Source organism: Rhinolophus hipposideros (genome assembly GCF_964194185.1).
Source record: "Rhinolophus hipposideros genome assembly, chromosome: 17".
In the NCBI taxonomy this organism is placed as follows: Eukaryota; Metazoa; Chordata; class Mammalia; order Chiroptera; family Rhinolophidae; genus Rhinolophus; species Rhinolophus hipposideros.
Window position 1 is genome coordinate 53,380,537 of NC_138063.1, and position 15,389 is coordinate 53,395,925.

Consider the following 15,389-nt stretch of genomic DNA (forward strand, 5'->3'; position numbering starts at 1 on the left):
TATTTTTGCAACGATTTGTGAAAAATACTATTTACCACACCTGGATTTCACTGAGTCAATGCAGCATATTTATCTTACGGAATTTTGCCAATGTCTTGTACCCAAATTAGAAATTTATTCTTTCATTCAGTCAAACAAGTTTTGAGTTCCTTTAGAAGGTGATATAAACACTAATATGACATAATTGGACATGTGAAAACTGTCAATGCATTGCTTAAAATAAATATCGCCTCCTGACTTAATAATAATTTGACTGAGAATTATTTAGAGCAGTTGCTATGAATCAGACTCTGCATCCGGACTGCATGGGTGCAAATACTGGCTCTGCCACTCACTGATATCTATGATTCAGACAAGTTATTGAAACCTCTCTGGGCTCTGTTTTGCTATGTATAACATGGGACTAGTGCCTGATATGATTATTGTAAGGAGGAAATGTATTAATTCATGCAATTGGTTAAATAGTGCCTGATATGTAGTAAGCACTTAATAAATGTTTGATACCATAATTATTATTAATTAACATTAAAATGGATTTCAAATGCTCATGATATACTCATAGGTTAAAAAGAAGAAAATTAGAAAATAAATAATGCAAACAGTATCATCAAAACAAAGAACATAAAAAAACTTATGTGTGGAAGAAATTTTATATTGGAAGAAATGGGTGTGTTGGAGTAGAAAAACTGTGGGAAGTTTTCTCTTCTCTGTATTACAAAGATTCCACCCTGCCCCCCCAAAAAATATGCTTGTATAATTTTTTTAAATGTGTTTCAAGAAAATACAAACTATATCTTCTGACCTATACCTAAGTAATAAAGCTCTTTCCCGTTAAGAGGAAAATCAGATTTTTAAAGGTACACATTCTCTGTACTTCCAGTTCCCTCTAAAGTTGATTCTATTGATCTGCATTATGCTTTTGCTCTCATCAATACAGCATACCTACTGTTGCAGCATATAGAGAAGAGAAAGAAAAGTGGCTCAAAACTTAATGACATGTAACAGTCTGAATTCCTAATGCGAACTTGGTCAATCTCTGATGCCCAAAAGACCATCTGTCTCCTTTTAATGTCTTGGATAACCATCTATATGTTTCAGATTTATCGCTCTGGCCCTAATGCATCTGCCAAACACATGAATATTTAAATATCTAAAAATGATCACATCAACAGAATATGTGACAGATTTACAGCTGAGGTTTTTTCCTTTGGTTACTCATTGCCATGAACAATGCTAGGGACTGTGAAAGGAGGGTTCAAATTAATTTCACCTGGAGGGATTTATGACTTCAAGTGAAAGAACTTCCCTAATAACAATGGCTAGCACTTGTTGAGTGTCCTGGGCATCAGGTTATGTGTTTGACATATATTATCTCATTGTATTCTCTTAACAGTTCTGTGAGATATGAAATATTATTACCCTTTGATTGTGACAATGTATTTGGTCTTCCAGTTTCTAGCACAGAGCTCCTAAAACCTTTGGAATTCCCTAAGTGATCTGAGCCTTGAAGGTATCTCAACCACACTTGAGTTTATGTTAATGAAGGAGCATTTGGAAAGCTCCTAAGGATGAGGCCTGGTTGTCAGGGGAAACAACTTTGTGATTAAAGGTCTGAAACTTTCAATCCCACTCCTCCCCACCTCACTACTCACCCACTCCCAACTTTCAGGGAGGGGAGAGAGGCTGGAGATTGAGTTAAATCTCCAATGGCCAATGATTTAATCATTTATGCCTTTGTAATGATCCTCTATAAAAACCCAAAACAAAAGGGTTTGGAGAACTTCCACGTTAGTGAACATGTGGAGACTTGGAGAGAGCAGCATACGTGGAGAGGGCGTGGAAATCTGGTGCCCTATCTCTACGCCTTGAACTCTGCATCTTTTCCATCTACCTGTTCCTGAGTGAAATCCTTTTATAGTAAACCAGTCATCTGTAAGTAAAATGTTTCTCTGAGTTCTGTGAACTGTTCTAGAAAATTAATGGATCCCAGGGAGTAGGTCGTTGGAAACTTGGATCTATAGCTATGGGTCAGAAACACAGAGAACAACTTTAACTTGCAATTGTTATCTGAAGCGGCACTCTTGTAGGACTGAGCCCTTAACCTGTAAGATTTGATGCTATTTCCGTGTAGATATGTCAGAACTAATTATGTAGGACACTCAGTTGGTGTCAAAGAATTGTTTGCTTGGTAGTATGACAAAAAACACCCCACACATCAGAATTGGTATTAGAATTGATGTAGGTGATGTTTGATCTGCCAGCAGTTTCTTAGTGTGGGCCAGGATCGTGTCTCACGAAGCCGAAGAATGGAAACATGGACCAGGAGAGGCAAAGAGTTTTAAAAAGAGAATAATTTATTAGAGGCAGGAGAAGATGTTGCAGCTCCCGAGGGGGGGGATCCCAAATGGGGGTGCCCAGTGACTGAGACAAAAGCTCTTACTTTTACCTTCCCTTGCCTGCTTGGGGAAGGGGAGCTGTTTGGAGAAGGGAACTTGTTTGAAGAAGGAAACTGGTGCCTTCTGATAAAATTTGTCTACTAGGTTTATTCTGCTTGCCCATCCTAAAGGAATTAGCAAAATAACCCACTCTTATCTATCAGATCAGCTCCATTTGTCAGGCCAAAATGAATTTTATGATTAACCTCAAGGCCTATGTTATATATATATATTATGTCCTGCCTGAAGTGAAGGAGTGATTTCAAAACCTGGAGTTTTAGGACATGGCTGTCTTTGTTTATTCCACCAGGGACTTCCCTGTCTACCTAGAGACATGCTAACTCTCCTGTATCAGAATCATTAAACCCCATTTTACAAGGGAAGAAACTAAAGATCACAAAAATCAAATGACTCGCTCAAGTCACAACAGCCAGGAGGTAGCAAAGCTGGCACTCAAACGCATTTCTGCCCAGCGCCAAATCTGGACCTCCTACAGTGACAGCCAGGCCCATGGCATCACTACTGCTTTGGATTCTCCATGCTTGGTTCCACTGGGGTAGCAGGGAGAATTTTCACAACACTGTGAACACTGAGCATTTTTCCACACAAAAGTATTTATCAGGATTCCCACCTGGCCTCTGTTAGAGTGACCTTATGAAAATATTACTCCCATTGGTAACATGCTAAGGTCCCGCAGCCTGCCACTTGCAAAAGCTAAAAATCAAGAGACATGGTTGGTGGAAGGAAAAGCAGGTTCATTCAAAATGCCGGCATTCTAGAAGGATGGCAGACTCCTGTCTAAACGCCACCTCCCTGTTCCCAAACTGGTTAGAAGGTTTTATAGGTACACAAGAACAAAGGAAAGGGGGAGTCTGACAGCTGACATTCTTCTGTTAAGGTCTAGAATCGACCACCCCTCAATTGGACAGAGGACACACGCGATAATGCAAGTCACACAGCGAGGTTTATTTCTAGCTAGTTGGGGTCTGAGTATCTGCCCGACGCAGTGGGTTTCAACAAGGACCCCGAGCACTCAAAGCCAGGGTTTATATAGCGTTTTTAAAGCATCCAGTAATTTTCCATAGCTTCAAAGAGTATACATATCATGGGCTTGTACCACATTCTGGGGATTTGACAAGATAAGCTAGCTTGTACCCCACCCAGTCGGCAGACAACAAGATAAGCTCTTTTCAAACAGGACATCTGGTCCACACCCTGTTAAGGTCATCCAGAAAATGGCTTCCTTTCTTATGCTAACCTACTCTTACATTCCCCCCTTTTGTTGTTTATAATGAGGAATCTTGCTCATGCACAGGCCAATCGTAGAGGCCCTCAGGGGCAGGCAATCTCTCATACTGTTGTCTTAGGACCATGAGCTGGACGGTATTAATACGATCTTTCTCAAAATTAATAAGCTTGTTTAAAATGCAAGGGCCAAAGGTTAAAATAAGCACAAGCAAAACAAACGGGCCAACCAAGGTAGAAACTAGGGTGGTGAACCAGGGGGACCTATTAAACCAAGCCTCAAACCAGTTCTCCTGAGCTTCCCTCTCCCGTTTTCTCTTGGCTAACCCTTCTCTCACCTTTGTTATGGATTCTTTTACTATACTAGTATGGTCAGCATAAAAGCAGCACTCTTTTCCTAATGCAACATACAGTTCCCCTTGTTAACAAAGGCAAATTTGAGGGAGTTAGGTCGTGATACCGACCATTTCTAATCTCCGTCATTAGAGGTGACACAGTCCCATTTTTTACAGAAAGAATATTGGACCCCCCCACAATGTTGGCCGTTAGAATGTTCCAGACAGGCATAAAATCCATAGTTACGGGCTAAATTGGGTGCCGTGGACCTGTATTCAGGGTTGATATCTCTGGAGCAGAAGTATAGGTCTGGCCACCCCGTGGACAATTGGGCCACGTGGGTGGTTTTGCTGAGAGTTGCACCAGTCTCTCCACCGGTCAGTATCCATGTCTGTTTATAAGGCCGATGGGCATTGGTCTCCAAACCCCCAAATGTTATGGTCCCCGTGCAGCTCCTTATCCAGATGTTGAACAGAGTCAGGGCTAGCAGCCACTTCATCGTTGAGTGAGGCAGAGGGCGAGGCGCTTCCCCGAGGTCAGGAGAGCTGCAGCTTCAGAGGATTATCAGGGTGTCGCCGCACGGTCCACTACCCAGCTTGTGTCTGCTCCAGCTAATCAGCTTGGCGCAAGTGAGAGTGATGGACCCAAGGCCCGATGCTGTCAACCTTCTGCGTTCCCAAAGTCCCAATCCGGTCTCTTCAAGGGAAAGTGCTCGTCAATCAGGTTCGGCAAGATTGTTGGCCGCCTGTTGTCACCGGGGACATTCTTTCTGGCCTCGGTGAGGATCCGCTTGCTCTCCTTTCTTCACTTCCACGCCATAATTACGAGCCCAGGGCCCGTCCAAACGGCGTCCACTGTGGACGTCGCTGGGCCACCTTCTCGTCGGGGACGTCTCCCACGACTTCCAGTAATGAAGCCTCCAGGGTCGTAACCCGCTCCTTCCTTCCCGTGAGAATTCTCAATTGGGACCGGGCAGAGACCTGTTTCAGTCTCTCCAATCGAGGACCTGTTTCAGTCCTCTCCTCTTGGAGGTGGCCAAACCTCCTACCGCGGTTCCTATGTAAACCTCGGTATCGGGAGTCGTCTGTTCCCTTGAGGGGTGGGGGATCCCGGACGAGCCCCCAAATGTTAAGGTCTACAATCGACCACCCCTCAATTGGACAGAGGACACACACGATAATGCAAGTCACACAGCGAGGTTTATTTCCAGCTAGCTGGGGTCCGAGTATCTGCCCGACGCAGTGGGTTTCAACAAGGACCCCTAGCACTCAAAGCCAAGGGTTTATATAGCATTTTTAAAGCATCCAGTAATTTTCCATAGCTTCAAAGAGTATACATATCATGGGCTTGTTCCACATTCTGGGGATTTGACAAGATAAGCTGGCTTGTACCCCACCCAGTCGGCAGTTAACAAGATAAGCTCTTTTCAAACAGGACATCTGGTCCACACCCTGTTAAGGTCATCCAGAAAATGGCTTGCTTTCTTATGCTAACCTACTCTTACACTTCCTGGGGTCTGGTCTGTTTTAAGAAAATGTTTTCTCCAGACTTCGAACTGGGACTGTTCGAACTCAGCCACCACAGCCTGGGACTTTATGTGTATTCTAGTGTCTGGGCATCTGAAGGTCAAGAAGTTGCCCTTTCCCGGTTAGGATTTTGCTAATTAAATGGATTACTGAGGTATGTGTAGCCTTGAGAAAGGGAATAAAACAGAGTTCCTTAGTTAATCAGTGAGGGGAGAAACAAAGAGGAAATAGCTGAATATTGGGGTGGATCTAACTGCAAACTAGGTAGGTTTAATTATAGGTGGCTAGATAGAGAGCTATGTGGTGAGTCAAATGGCAATCTAACCAAGTCTAATTACATTATTGATTTACCAAATTTCACCCTTACACCATTTCATTTCTTTCCTTATAATAGTATATTGACATTGTCCTTAAATGGGATAAGGGGTTAGGATGTGCAGTTAAAACTAGGGAAATTATTCCTATTTAGTATTCAAATAACTAACTTCTAACCAGTAAGCCAAATGGTAAAGATAAGTGGCATGAGAAATATCCAGAGCAACATGCATCAGCACCAAATTCAGCCAAAGAAATCCAGTCCGATTAAGTCAAATTGGACCGTCTAAGGTGGGTCCATGTGAAGTGAAAAAAAAAATAGAAATTAGCAACATTCAGAATGAGAAGGGGCAAATGACTATATAGGCAGAAGATGCTTTTTAAAAGTATATGCAACTTTATGCTATTATAATTTTGTTGTTATTAAGAATTGTTCTAATCTGAATTTAATACTACTACTTTAACTAAAATATAAACATTCTATTACAGGTCTAGATTGACTTTTTTTAAGCTTAGAAGGCTGTTCAAGAGCTAAAACTGAAAAACAGATCTATTTAATTTTCTTCTTTTCAGGAACTGCCTGGTAGGGCTGAGGGAAACATTTCCCATGAAACTACTAGGATCTCTTAGAACAACTTAATATTAGAGCCAAAAGTTACCTTAGGAGGAAATTCTGCCAAAAGCCTTATTTTCCAAATGAGGAAAATTGGATGCACTTTTTCAAATCCACTTAGCTAATTAGTGAAGAGCCTCTTAGACAGAATAAATTCAGTGTGTTGGCAAATAAGCCTTTCTCAGGAGTGCTTCCCTAAGACTCAGTTACAATGAGCCCCATTGTTCCTTCAATAAGTCTTTAACATGATTGCTGTTGAGGAGTGACATTCATCCTAGAGCGAGCTGCTGGTTAACCTCCTTGAGGTCAGACCATCCCAACACAGCATTTCACACATCCTGCCTCAGTGAATCCATCACCTCCAAATTTGGAATCTGAATAAACATCTGAACCTAACACAGCCTCACTGTGTGACCACATTACTTCACTCTGGGTTTACTGCCCTACAGGACAAGACCCTGAGCTGGTTTTAGTTTATGCAGGAATATGCAGGATCATAAATATTCAGGTCAGGTTTTTGGTATTACTCTCACTAGCGGGGAATTCCAAGGGCAAAAAGGAGGAAACCCCAAACTTTAAAGTATTTTACCTGAAGAAATCCAATCCAGTAAGTCAAATTGGAGGGTCTAGGATGATCAAAGACGGGCCCATCAGAAAAGAAAAAAATATAAAGATGAAACATTCAGAATGAGAAAGAGCAAATGACTACATAAGAAGAGGATGCTTTTTAAAGTTTTTTTTTTCAGTTTCCTCCCCTGTAACTCTTTTTTGTCTTCTTCCCAAACATGATAAATATTACATGAACTCCCTCATTTGCTTCCACATACATGCAAGTACACATTTCCACTATAGGTACTGGTGTCGAATACCCTTGGTTGTTCGCAGAATATTAAAGAATTCTCAAGACTCAGAAAAGTAGGACAGCAAAGAAAGGTTTTTTTAAAGTTAGGAAGCCAGTGGCAGTGTCTAGATAAGACAGCTGCCCCCGCGCGGGGGAAGGGGGGGGCGTGAGTTGCATGTTGAGGGGGCAGAGTCTCAGAGTAGACAGCTGCACCTAACTTCAGGTTACCTTTTTCTTATACAATTAGGAAGGGGGAGTCGGTCAGGCAGGTCTGAGAGCTGACATCACTTCCTGGGATCTGGTCTGTTTTAAAATATTATCTCCGGACTCTAGACTTGGACTATAAGGGACTTGCAAATTGGATTCTGGTGTCTGGGCACCTGAGGATTAAGAAATTGCTCTTTTTAGTTTAGGATTTTGTTAATTAAATAGATTTTTCATTAAATAGCATTTCCATTGGCAAAATAGGTACATACTTTGTAACTTCCAAAATCATAGGCTTTTGTAAAAAAAAAAATGATATATTTATTAACAGGTCTTAATTTATCTTTTCACATTTCTGTGACAAGAAGCCAGAAATAAATGAACTCAGACTCATTTAATAATTCCCTAGCTACAAGGGTGTCCCCTGCACTACTAAGGTCATGGGTCATGGTCCCAGCCTGTGGAATTCCTGGTGCCCCACGGATGTCTCAAGGCATATCACTTACCGACCAAAGGCCTGTTGACCCATGGATATGGCGATGGAGGTCTAGAGAAAGCAAAAGAATTTAGACAGGGAGCAAGTCACCAAAAAGAACTGGAAGGAGACTGTGTGTCTTTGACTTGTGTGCCTGTCTGATGAGTGGGTCTTCATCTTGCACCTGGTAGGACCTAGCCCTAAAGTTCCAGATACTACCAGGTTATCCTGTTATGGGAAGCTTCTTGAAAGGGGTGGATGCCCTAGAGGCCTTTACATGTCCATCCTGTGCTCACCAAGAGTGAGGCTGAGATGACTCACCTGTCCTCCAAGAAACAGAAAAGAGCTTCACACCATGTCTGGCAATGGGATTCCCCAACCAACAGAGAGGTCAGACTTTTGATTCCACCGGAGTAGCCCTAGCCTGGAAACATCAATTTGCAACCCTAAAGGGCGGGGATCCATGGAGGCTCTGGAGAGCTGCTGAGAGAAATGCCCAGTGGGGAGAGGAGGAGGTGGAGGCAAACTCCCCGGGCTTCGGCACCCAAGCGTACTGGTGTAGAACGCCCTAGGTTGTTCATAGAACGTTAAAGCATTCAGAAGACACAGAAAAGTAGGAGAGCAATGAAAAGTTTCATTAAAGTTAGGAAGCCAGTGGCAGTGTCTAGATAAGACAGCTGTCCCTGGTAGTAAAAAGAGAAACATGGGGTGAGGGGCTTGGGGGTGGGGGTTGCCCGTGGCAGAGTCTGAGTAGACAACTGCACCTAACTTAAGGTTCATGTTTTCTTCTATAGGAAGGAGGAGTTGGTCAAGCAGGTCTGAGGGTTGACATTGCTTCCTGGGGTCTGGTCTATATTAAGATATTGTCTCTGGACTCCGGACTCGAACTGACCACCATAGCCTGAGACTTTACACATCATCAGTAAAAACTGCAAGGGTATTTGTAGGGAAAGTCAGGCTCCCTTGTCAGCCATCCGGCGGCACTGACTCGGCAGACTGCTGGTCACGTGAGATGGAGTGTAGTGCCGGTGTTGTCCATCCTGAAGATGTCACTGTTTGTATATACTCTTATGTAAGCACCTTGGCTGTGAGGCACTATTGTCTCAGCATGGTATAAAAGAACACAGCCATTGTACGAGGCTGGCTGCTGGCTGTGCCTGGAAACAAGGCTGGCTGTGCCCAGATACCAAGCTGGCTATGGCCAGCAATGAGGCTGGCTGTGCCCAGAAAGCTAGTAAATAAAACATGTCTACTGTAGGGATGGAGTCCCAGAGAGCAGTTTCCAGGCTCTTGGCCTCATGTGGAAAGGTGCTGGCTCAGTTATTAGTTGGCCATCAGCTGTAACCAGTTGGCCATTAGCCACTATTGTTTTGTATATAAATGCCATGGCTATACTAGCAAGTGTGGATTGCGGTTAGCAAGCACAGATTGAGGTTAGTAAGCGCAGATTGCTGATGGTGCGGATCCTACTTCCTGTGTCTTGCCCAGCCTCCAGCAAGACTGTGGTGCAGGAAGACTCCTTGTTGGGGTATTGGAGGATGTTTTCTTCTTGTGTGTCGACCAACCACCATTGAGAATATAGTGGTATGAACCCCCTACCTGTGGTTCCATTGGTGTTTCTTTTCAGTCTCACCATATCCTGCGTTCACCTGCCAGGAGCGGGAGCTGAGTCCCTGCATTACACTATTCTGCCTTCAGCTCCACGCATCTTCTTCCAGTTTCCAGAGTCGTGGACACCTTATACTGGGACCACCACACACTTTGGACAGTGTTGCAAATTGGATTCCACTATACAGGCGCTTGAGGATTAAGAAATTGCTCTTTTTAGGTTAGGATTTTGTTAATTAAATAGATTAACAAAGTATGGGTATCCTTGAGAAAGGGAACAAAACAGAGTTTTTAAGTTAATCAGGGAGGGGGAAAACAGAGACAAAATAGCTAAATATCAGGGTGGATCAAACTGTAAACTAGCTAAGTCTAATTATAGGTGTCTACATAGCAAGCTATGTAGTGAGTCAAACTGCAAATGAGCTATGTCTAGTTACATTATTGATTCCCTGAATTTCATCCTTACACTATCCACGTTACCTTTGTTGTTTCATGGTGATCCAGACCCAACTATAAAATAGATAACTTTGGCTTCTGCCACTATCACTTAGAAATCCTCTACTTCCTCATTCCTATACAAGGCATGTGCAGGACTCATGGTCCACACCTCGCCCTACCCCTCCCCACCCCCAGGCAATTGTGTGTCCTAGATGCTGTCACTGCAAGGAAATATAGTCATACCATTCATATACAAAAGACCCTTGGAAAGAGTCAGTTTCCCTTCACTTCTACCACCATCTCTCTCCATTCTGGTAACGCAAATCCTGAGCCAGAGGAATAGCTCCAATAATGGGAGGGCATTTCAAGAAAGCAAGCAGAGATTTGGAGATGGTGAGGGTCTACAGAAACTTCTGTTTCACACTACAGAAAAACCTATTTTACCTGGCTCCCACTCCCACCCATAATTGCTCTAGCATTTAAACTGAATAAGTTTAAGGTTTGTCTCTATCAGGTTTCCTTTCCCCCACCCCTTTTTGATCAGACCCCCTGAGAACTCTTCCTCAGTTTCATTGAGCTGAGCTCACAGGCAGCTATGAGTATCCTGAGAGCAGCATTGGAGATCTGAGATCATCTATTTCACTCAAGATTTTCAAGTTTTGAAGCCTCCCCGAAGTGTGGCCCCACCAGTGTAGTTGAGCCTTTTATCAACATTTCCTTGGGTTTGTTTTCATCACTGTTACTATCAAGACAGGAAAACAGTACCTATGGGTCTTTCAAGTTAGGGAAGAACAAAGCTTCCACACTGTTTTATTTGGGGATAAATTAAAAACATACACAAAACATTCTTCCTAATTCAACATAGATTTCAATGTGTAGGGTATAACTAAAGGAATCTGAAATCAGGGAGTGTCACACTCAAAGAGAATAGGAGAGAGCTTATCAAACATTCTCTCCTGAAACAATCAAGTATGAGTATGAGATGACAGTGGGTAAAAACTATGAAGGCCAGTCTGGAGGTAGAACCTACTACATATGCAGTTCTAACATTTTTGAAGTCACTACATTCTGTGGACCTCAACTTATTCATTACAAAAAGAGACAACAATCCAAACCCAGTTCATTGGACTAGTGTAAGGAAGTATTAACTATCACTGATAGTGTCCACTGAAATTGTATGCACAGTATATAATGCTTTGTTTTACAATATATTGAGTGAATTAGAGAACCAGTTAAATCAATCATTGTAACTAATTTTTTTTTTCATTTACATTACCCCATAGTCCATACCACCACACCTAAGAATCATAGACTCATGGACATCAGAGTTGGAAATTGCCTGATTGGTCATTGTATTATAACCAATTCATTCAGGAGTTTTCTGTGTTCTTGTCTTCTCATCCCATTTTCAAATACCAGGATTTCCGATGGCACACTTGAATGGCTCAAACAACTCACAACATCATACAAATCAACAACAATTTTAATGCTGTCATACTTCACTGCTGTGCCACTGTTTCAGTAAAACTCATTTCTGTTTCATCCCAGCTTGTCGCAACTAACACACAAGCTTTCCTTAGTGTCAGTTGGAAACAATGCTATTTACTCACAAGTCATCCTTACTCCATGCTGTTTCCCCCAACCAGCTCAGCTCAAAGTGTGCCTGACAGACATTGCTTAAGAGTATCTTTCTGACGAGAGCCATGAAATCCATTTACATATTATCTAAACTAGGCAATAATCCTGTGAAAGATCTAGGATACCAGTGTGCCATGGTACAATGGTTGACAAAAATCCTAATAGAAAGATATGATGAGAACAGAGAACCCTGAATGGGTTTTAAGAAATCTGAATTCTAGAATAGGGATCCACCACTAATTAGCTGTGTGACTTTGGAAAATCAGTCCTCAGTTTTCTCACTAACAATGAGGCATTTGAAAGACATACTCTCTTAGGAGTCTTCTAAAATTCCATGTCAATTTCTTGACATTCATAAAGATTAGTAAAGATGAAATAACACATCTTTGGTTGTAAATGTATCATCCTATAATAATGATTTGTGTATGTGTAAACAACCCTTCCCTATACTCTTCATGCTTCCTATAGATATATAAGAAAGTAATACTTTTATCAAACATGGAGAAAATATATCCTTAAATACATACCCATAACACAACAAATATTTTTAAAACTATACTACCTGGTACAGCACATAAAAAGAGAACAAATAAAGTAAGTGGAGAAAAAAATAATACTTTTAACTATATTTAACGATTAAATAACAATTACCATATTTTGCTGTGTACAATGTGTGCCCATGTATGATGCACACCCACATTTTTGGCCCAAACTTTCAGGAAAAAAAACTTTCATTTTAATTTTTTAATTCAAATTTTTATTTGTTTACATTTAGGTACTTATTTTTTGTATTATAAAAGAATTTTAACATTTATTTTTCAACATATTATGGTACAATAAATTTTATGTGACAAATAATTATAAAACACAAGAACAGATACAAGATACAAAAAATTTTATGTACCAGTAACAAATTTACGATATGTACACATCATAGAAAGCCAAGAACTCTTCGTTGTTGCAAGTTTGTCGTAAGTTCAACAAAAGCAATTATCGTATTCCAGGGTATTATTTTGCATACAGATATTGTCATTGATTTCTAGAGTTACACTTTTAACTCATAAGCATAAATAAAAGATTTAAAAACATTTATGTAGGTACAGAATTAGTACTACCCATGTATGATATGCATTCTTATTTTTTCCTCACAAATTTGGGCAAAAAAGTGTGCATTATATACAACATATGTACCTATAAAAGAAAGTAATAACACTTTAAAGAACTCAAATTATCTTACGTGACCAAAAGTGTTCATTGTATTAAAAGTGAATTAGCATTTTCTTATCAGTGAGATAGTATTTCTTTTTTTCCATTCTTAATTACACATTATCAATTTATTATTTTTTCTAAATCCCTTAAAAATAATTTTATTTCTTCTCATTCAAGGTTAATGTTCATCTTTGAACAAATGACTCGGTCTCAATAGCCTTCAGGGCACCATAACATAAAGTGGCACCCAGGGCCGTACCTATGAGTCACAGAACAAAATGGCATAAGGACTCTCAAATTGAAATTCCCCCAAATTCCAAGCAACCCCTGCATTATAAAAATAATGATAATACCTGATCCAACATAAAACCACACAGGGTATTTCACCCAGGGTTTGAGTCTCTGGACTGACAGAAGCAGTGTATCAGAACTCTCTGAGACACCTCAATGACACTCATTAAATACCTAGCAGCAGAAACGGCCTTTCCAAGGATATATTCACATCCAACATGGGCAAGACTCCCATTTCAGGTATAAGTGGGTTATCTAAGGGTCTGCTCTAATCTAAAGGGTGTTCATTTTCCTATGCACATCAAAGCCAAATGAGACACAAAGAGGGGTTTGCAGCAAATAAAGTAAAGGTTTATTGATGAGACAAGTAAAGAGTTAAGAAGACTGGGCTTGTGAGCTGGCAGGATGGCACAGGCAAAGAGTTAAAAGGAGCGGGCTTGTGGGCTAACAAGAATGACCCTAAACATTAACCACTTGGCTCCCCTGGCTGGCACTGCACCTGCAAGCTGACAAGAACCTTACATCCATCATAGGTGAGAACAGAACCGTTCCCAATCACAAAAGCAACCCCCTGCAAGCTGACATCCATCATAGATGGGGACATGATAATTCCCAGAAGACTATTGTAACGACAGCCCCTCCCCCCACCCCACAAGCTGACAAACACCCTACATCCTGCTTAGAAAAATATAAAACCCCAGCGCTCCTTCTCATCGGCTCAGCTGTCACCCATCGGACTCTGTCCTGGCTAAACTCTATTTTGCCAGTATCTCTCTCTTACCCCTCTGTCTCTGAGGCTGTCCCTATTGGGTTCTGTCTTGACAAAACTTCCCTTTGCCAGAATTGTTTCTCTTTAACTTTCAATAAATTTTTGCTTACTCTTGTAGAGTCTCATAAACTCTTTTTACACTCTGCAAATGACCAGGGGTTAATTGTACTCCAAGACAGTTATTACTTAAGGAAGTGGTGTCAAGCCTGGGTACACAGGTGAGCTGGCGCTCAAGGACCTGGCTCCCAGTGGCCTCAAAGGGGCATGTAGGGGGAATCATTAGTCATGGCAGCTAAGGGGGTGGGGTCATGGACTCTACTAACTGTTCGGGGCTATGGGAGGAGGCAGTTGGTCATTGCATCAGCTCCTGATGTCAGTAATGGGTTATTCTGTCTGCTTTGGAGGAGATATGGCCGGTAGGGTCATTCTGCATTCATGGGTCTGGAGCTTAAACACAACGGAGGTCAAGATGCTATCTTTAGTTTAACTGAAACTCTTTCTGTGGTCAACACACCTGAGGTTTTGTTCCTAACACTGTTTGATGCTAACCAGAATCTGATGTCCTGAAGGCTTAATGATTAAGGGAGTGTTTGAGCATATGCAAAGGTGGAAAGATAAGGAAAGAAAAGAAGCAAGTGAGTCATGGTACCATTCGACTAGACAAGGCCAGTTTGAATCAAGGAGAAAGAAAAGAGAAAAACTTATTTTAAAGAAATGAAGTTTTTGCACAGTTACAGTTTGAGATTTGATAGGGATTCCTCTATCAAGGCTTCAGAGCTCCTAAAACTTTGGATTTCATCTGGGTACACCTTTCTACTTGCTTTAGTTAAATTTTACCAGACCCTCAGCTTTGATTTTTGTAAAAGGCTGAAAATTCTCCCCACCCTGACCAAAGATATCCATCCTGAGAACATTAAATGGCAAAAAAGAATTTGATAAATGTGATTACATTAAGGATCTTGAGATAGAGAGATTATCCTTGATTATTCAAGTAGGCTCTCAATGCAATCACAAGTGTCCTTCTAATGAAAAAGCAGGAGAGTTGATACAGACAGAAAAGGAGGACTGTGAAAATGGAAGCAGGAATTAGTGATGAGGACACAAGCCAAGGAATGTCAGCAGCCACCAGAAGCTAGAAGAAGCAAAGAATGGATTCCCCCAAGAGCCTCCAGAAAAAGTGTGGCCCTGCCCAATAATATTGATTTTGGACTTCTGGCCTCCAGAACTGTTAAAACTGTTGTTTTTAAGCTACCAATTTTCTGGTAATTTATTACAGCAGCCACAGGAACCTAATACAAATTTCAACTGGACTTTCCATTGTTTTGCACTGACTATGACCTCAGAAACAAACTTTGGTATTAAAAATCCCTAAGAGATCTTCTACAGACAGTAACTACACTTGTTTTGCCAAGGACTGCTCTCATAATAGTTCTGCTGGAGAGAGAC